Source organism: Cyprinus carpio, chromosome A4 (assembly GCF_018340385.1).
Source record: "Cyprinus carpio isolate SPL01 chromosome A4, ASM1834038v1, whole genome shotgun sequence".
NCBI classification, from domain to species: domain Eukaryota; kingdom Metazoa; phylum Chordata; class Actinopteri; order Cypriniformes; family Cyprinidae; genus Cyprinus; species Cyprinus carpio.
The window spans coordinates 1,331,737-1,338,812 of record NC_056575.1 but is presented as its reverse complement, the minus strand read 5'-3'; the positions used below and the strand labels follow the sequence as shown (position 1 = coordinate 1,338,812).

The window sequence follows — 7,076 nt, the reverse complement described above, 5'->3', positions numbered from 1 at the left end:
TAACGTGTTACAAAATTCAACGTGATCCGTTACATTGATGCAACTGAAGCGTGTTGGGTTTAATTGAATTTATTCAAAAACAAACATTTCGCCAATGCAAAAAAAAATGTACTTTTACACAAAGAGGTGGAAGTAAACTTTCGTTTTGTTTCCTATGTGTATGTGTTTATATAACGGTGTCACGTGTGCACAATCATGCATTCTGGGTCCTTCAATAACTGCTTCAATGAAAGCAAAGAACCGGAGTCGTGAAAAAAAAAAAAAAAACACACACATACACTAACATGCTCATGCACACAGGAATCCACATCACATACACATACGTAAACATTTAAGTGAAAGTAAAAATGGAAGAGCAACAAAATAAGTACAGAAGTGGACACTGTCGAAATAAAACCGTAAAAATCAAAAAGTCCAAATAAAACAGTAAAACCAAAGCAAAAAAAGTCTATTGAGTTAATTGGTTCGTCAATCAAAAGTCAGTCACGTGACAATTCAGACTCGAGTGATTGGCTCAGTTCTGGAACCATGTGACCACGAAGTGTGCTTCCACAGACAGCATGCTCAACTACATTTAAAACATGCAAATGTTTTCAGAGATTTAAGAACTGCTCGGGTTCTTTAAGGATTTTTTGCTTCATAACTTCTAAGAAGATGTGTGTGAATGTTACCCATGGCTTTTTCTCAAAACTTGCATTTGAAACTCAATCTAAACGTCTTGCTGCTGTCCAACAGATGATCATAAATCCTGCTTTGACCTTCTGGAAATCTTACAAACAAGGTAATGCCAATAGTCTTTGTGCATATATGCATACAATTAGTTCAAATCAGTGCTGGGTAGTAGCTGATTATCTTTAAATATTATAAAAAAATAATAATAAGACTACAGTTACTTTCATACAGATTAAATATTATCCACAAGATAGCAGTAAACATTTAGATATTTTAATTACAGTTATATAATCACTCAGTGAGTTATTCACCAATGCACTACTGTCTTTTTAAAGATACTGTCTTTAATTTTATGCCATGTGATGGTTTTTTTGTTAGCCAAACCTCAAACATAATTACTCATAAAGTCCACCTGAAATTTTTAGTATTTCGTTAAGTCAATAATTAACACGGTTCTCTCGTGTGATGGTCACGTGACATGCAGCGAAATAAGCATCAAGCATTATTATTTTAAAACTACTGATTTATGTCAGTTTTAAGATTGAATAAATTATTAATTTTAACCAACTCACTACAGGGAAACCCTAACGTAATGTTTAATGCAATTTATTTAATGAAAAAGTAATCCCATTTGATTTTTCTCCTTGTATTTCTATATCAATATGGTACACAATTATCCTATTCAGAGAGTTAGCTCATCTAGTAATCTAAAAGTAATGAGTAGTCCGATTTAAATTACATAAAATGTGTAATTGATAGATAACATTGCTAAATATAATTTTTGCCATGTAGCTTGTAAACTACTTTTTTATAAGTACTCTACCCAGCACTGGTTAAATCATAGCTTATCACTTGTGTTTGTGCTGGAGTCTACACATTATCAGTTAGCAGTGTGTGAACTTTTAAGACGTGTCCCTCAGCAGACCTAGCCTGCGTAGTGCATCACGTCTGGCCTCATCTGTGGCTCCTCTCCCGGAAAACTGCACCGTTACTCCCGGAGTGCGGAAGGACGGCTTCGGCAAAGACTTGCGGTGTAACTCCGGGGAGAGCGGAGCGGGGCCCGACCCGGCGGGACTTTGGTGGCGAGCTGGCGGCTGCTTCACGAGCGCTTCGGAGTGTGACGCTTTCCTCTTGGGCAAGCCTTCATTTGAAGTCCTGTTTGAGCTGGAGTTGTCCTCTTTTACTGGGGCGATGGTTTGGGTGTCGTGGTCTCGATGGGAGCGGTACTCCTCCCTGAAGGACAATGTGGGGTTCAACATGATGCTCTTACCACCGTAGCTGTTAAAATCACTGTGTGTGACTTCGGCACTCGTCAGAGCTGGTGCGGGGCTGTGGCAGTGGTCTGCGCTAGTGTTGAGCGCAGTGCCGGACTTGACGGGCACGTGCACAGGTAGGGCTCAACCTGTGCACAGAGCAAGTCCGAGCTTGGAAAGCGCCTCCATCCTAGACTTGTCTGGCGTCGGATTTTGAAACGAAATGCTCCGCGTGGGAAGGTTGCGCACGCAGGCCGGTTCTCCACCATCTAAAGGGTGCGCCGGGCCGGAGAGGTTAGCGAGCGTCTGCGCCCGGCGCTCCTGAACGCTGACGGCTTCGGCGGCGATCGAGTGGGGAATGCGCCCTGGTGCTCGGCGATCTTGCTGGTGATTACTACTGGACTGGGAACTGAACCTGCGGGTGGCAGGTGTCTAAAGTCCTCGTGCGGCCCGTCTGAGACGTCCAGGTCACGGTTCGGCTTCACTTCAAAAGGAGTCTCCGGGGGTATAATCATCTCTTGGAAATCTGACGAAGCAAACACATTTAAAGTTGGGTTAATGTAGAAATATGTAATGACAACACTCAATCTGACATCTAAAGAAATTTCATTTAAAAGTGTCAATAGCTTTAATTATTTAGCTATTTAGCTATAATTTATTTTTCAATCTTACTTTAGCAGACACTTTTATCTAAAGTGACTTATTACATTAGGACAGTATAAGCAATCAAACCAACAAAGAGCAACAATATGATAATAATAAATAAACTCAAAATATGCAAACTACAGCCCACGTGTTTTCAACACTGATAATAATATTTCTTAAGTTAACAGAAACCGTTACAGCTGCACAACTAATCGAAATTAAACCAAAATCACAATTTGACTTGTGATGGGGTCACAAACACTGTGATTTGTTTTTTTGGGGGCGATTTTTTTTTATTAAATATATGCAGTAGATGCTGTTCATCGGAGAGTTTGAGTCGCTTATGACGTGCAAACATGCGCCAGACGTCAAGTATTGCATTATATATAGACTTTATTCTTATAATGATACACGAGATGGCTTGAAGAATACTATGCTCTTCATAGTAAAAATAGGATAATTAATACTTCTCTCTAAAGAAAAGTGAAGTAAACATGATTACATGTACATGAGGCTCACATCTTTTATATTAAAGGCATGGACATTTCTGGTTTTGCATACCTCCTGACAAAAATTAAGAAATTACTGTCAGTTTTTTTTTGTTTGTATTTTTATCATAGTATAATATTTTACATTAAAACTTTAGATCTTTCTACTGATGTTATAGTTATAGGTAACCCTGCAGTTTTTCATAAAATAAGTTTTCTGTAAAATAGTTAAAAATGGTTGTTTTTTTCTAATTATTGTGTTAATTCAGTTTTTGATTTTATTTTTTTTTTTATAATGAAAGTGTTATTACAATAGTAAAATTAATATTACTTATTAAAATATTACTGTTATTAGGTATTATATTATTATTATTATTATTATTACAATACTAATAGTAATATTTTGTTCATTTGTTTTAAAAACTTGCAAATCACAATTTTAACTGCAAAAATCAATGTTTTGCAATTTTCTTTCTTTTTTTTTTTTTAAATCTTGCATCAAGAAGATTTGCAATATCTTGTGAATTTTCAGCGTGAGTTGGATTTACACATTGATCATTTAATTTTGGGTTTCCCAAACTGTTCAAGAGTTGATACAAATATATATACAGTTAAATCATAATACAGACCTAAAATAAATACATGGTTTTTAAATCAAAAACAAATCATAATGTCATATGGTCCTACTGTAAAATGAAAAACAATCAAAACGGAACACTTACTAAAATGTTTGCTAAAATGATTTTTTTTAAATTACATGTAAATATGCAGATATGTTATTAAATTATGACATGACGCTTCATGCACTTGAATTTGAATTACTGAATTTGTTTCTAATCATAAACCTCTTGATTTAAAGGCTATCATTTAAAATGAATTAAATATTAACTGATAATCAGTAACGCTTTACAATAAGGTCTCGTTGTTATTATCATGCATGACCAAACATGAACGAACCATGAACTATTTTATTTTTTACAGCATTTATTAATCGTTGTTAATGTAAGTTAATAAAAACGTTCATGTTAGTGCATTAACAGATGCAACTTGATTTTAATAAAGTATTAGTGAACGTTCAAATTGCTATGAATGCTATACAAGTATTGACGTGTTAACTGATATAATAAACTAATGGTGACAAATGAAACCTTACTGTAAAATCTAATATGCGTTCAGCTGATAAAAGTGTGCGGGAGTCTCTAGTGTGTTTATGACATGATGCATTATGCACTGCACGACTGAATTTGTTTCCCAAATCATAAACCTGTTGATTTAAACAATGCATGTGCTTCGTGACCTCCAGAGACTCTACTCATGCTGCTTGCACAGGTGTGTGTGTGAGTCATATAAATACAGTATGTCAAAATAATGAAGATGGTATGCATTCTACTAGTTTATATGTATAGCTGTGCACAGTATGCAATTTTAATGCATTTAATTCCCTGATGACCTACTATATGTGCTAAAAGTCTGCCAAGAGTGGAAATACTGTTTCTGTACACTGATTACAAAATTAACTGAAAAGTGAATTATTATTAAACATCTTAATTCAAGAAACAAGGAAGAGCTCATTCTGCATGATTAAAAAAGTCAAGAATTTGTATCTAAAATGTATGTTTTTCAGTGGATTGTTTGATCTTTTTAAGTTGACAAATCTTAATTGTGTAAGATATTAAAATAATGCAGACTTATGTTTTCTAAAGAGAACTGTTTTACTGAGATACTATTATAGGTTTTATTAATATTTTGACTTTTTTGACATTTTAATTTTAAAGTTTTAATAATTTTTAATAGTGTAGTGACTTTTTATCTCATTTTTATTTATTTTTATTAATGCCTTAATTATTTTGTTTTAGTTATTAAAATATTCTTTAAAGTTTATTTTGTTGTTATTATTATTGTTATTATAAAAATATTATCTAAAAGTATATTAAACTTTAAAATTTACTATTTTAAAGTTTTAGTAATTTTTATTAGTGTAGTGACATTTTTGTAATTTTTATTTATTTTTATTAATGCCTAAAATGTTATTTTAGTTATTGAAATATTATTTAAAATGTATTTTGTTAATATTATAAAAATATGATCTAAAAGTACAATTTATAAATATTATTTTAAAGTTGTAGTAATTTTTATTAGTGTACAGACATTTATTTTTTTATTTATTTTTATTAATGCCTAAAATTTTATTTTAGTTATTAAAATATTATTTAAAATATATTTTATTATTATTATTATTATAAAAATATGATCTAAAAGTACAATTTATAAAATATTATTTTAAAGTTTTAGTAATTTCTATTAGTGTACAGACATTTATTTTTTTATTTATTTTTATTAATGCCTAAAATTTTAATTTTAGTTATTAAAATATTATTTAAAATGTATTTTGTTATTATTATTATAAAAATATGATCTAAAAGTATAATTTATAAATATTATTTTAAAGTTGTAGTAATTTTTATTAGTGTACAGACATTTTTCACATTTTTTTATTTATTTTTATTAATGCCTAAAATTGTATTTTAGTTATTAAAAAAATATTTAAAATGTATTTTTTTGTTGTTTTTTTTTTTTTTTTTTTACTATAATGACCTTGATTGCAATGTGGTTGCTAAGATGGTTGCTAGGTGGTTTCTTTCTGTCTTGCATAAATCAGGTTTTTGGTGATCGTCTGCTCTCTAAACACGGCTCAGGTTCTCGTTCAGTGTTTTCACCTTCACCAATAAATCGGACCTCATTGTGTCTGATCTCTTAAAGCAGCAGGCATCCCTCATGACAGACAGACACTTCAGGGTTTGTTCTAATCACTAATCACTAAGTGTGAGCTGTAATAATAGTGATATCATCGCGTGTCACTCAGAACCTGCTGGTTTTGTGTGGATGCTGCTCGACTGCATTCTCGTCTTTACTACAGACTGGCGTTCCTCTGAAACACACACCACACCCGTCACGCTTTAAACAGACTCCGGCGTGACTCAGTGCTGGTGAATGTGTGGCTTGTAATGTTTCAATCATAAAGAAGGCAGGGTTTGGCTCCGCTGTGGTCATCATGATGCAGGTGCTGGTGAATACTCACTGGACAGCAGTGGAGCGTCCGGCCGCTGTGCACGTGGACATCCATGCTTCCAGCATCCAGGGCCGGCAGTAAAGGTCAGGGGTCGTTTGAAACGGTCCGAGCCTCTCCACACACCCCACTGACCGGCTTCATGTCATACACCTGCAACACACAACAGAAATATAATAAATATATACCACACACCTGTTAGTGTCTCAAATCTCCTGAGCACTTCTGATCCACCAAAAACACTCTAATACCAGGAATTATTACACATTTTCAGTGTATACAGTATAAGAAACACAGGTGTAACAATATACTATTGTAATAATAACACCAAAACAAATCGATATAAGGACTTTTATTTTATTTTAATAGAAACATTGTTTTTTTTCTCAAAGCATTAAAAATTACCAGTTAAATCCAGTACAATAAATACTACTTGTGTAGTTGTCCTTGTCATGAAAAAAATACTAATAAAATGAAAACTAAAGACATTTTTTTTTTTTAGTGAAATAACGAGCTGATAGTTTTCGTGAGGCTCTGAAAAGTTTGGAAAAAAGACATTTAGAGGGAAAAAAGTTCAACTTACTCTGACATCGTGGAGAACAGCCGGAGGAAGTTCCGGTTCTGTGTCTGTACCGAGAGCAAACGCGTTTAAATCCGACCGTGTGCTCGTTCATCAGGTTCAGCGGGAGCGCGCGCGCGGCTCCTCCTAAACACATAACTAAAAAAAAAACTACCACACACAATCAATAAAACCAAAACAAATAATTAAATTAGACACTTGGTGTAAATCTGCTCTTAGCGCTATTCGGGCCTCATTTATAAAGCGTGCGTACGCACAAAACGGGGCTGGGAAACGTACGTACGCCAGTTCCCACGCAAAGGTTGTGATCTATAAAAAACAAACTTGGACGGGAGAATGTGCGCACCTTTAAGCAAACTTTTGAGCCGTGC

General features: G+C 33.8%; 1 long non-coding RNA gene across 1 annotated transcript; it reads right to left on the bottom strand.

Annotated features, from left to right (window-relative positions):
• Nucleotides 1–2,089: 2,089 nt before the first annotated feature.
• Nucleotides 2,090–6,819, bottom strand: LOC122139578. The gene is made up of 3 exons (XR_006156404.1): nucleotides 6,709–6,819; nucleotides 6,138–6,278; nucleotides 2,090–2,451 (listed from the first exon to the last, which is right to left on the bottom strand). It is a non-coding gene; the product is annotated as an uncharacterized LOC122139578 (long non-coding RNA).
• Nucleotides 6,820–7,076: the final 257 nt, after the last annotated feature.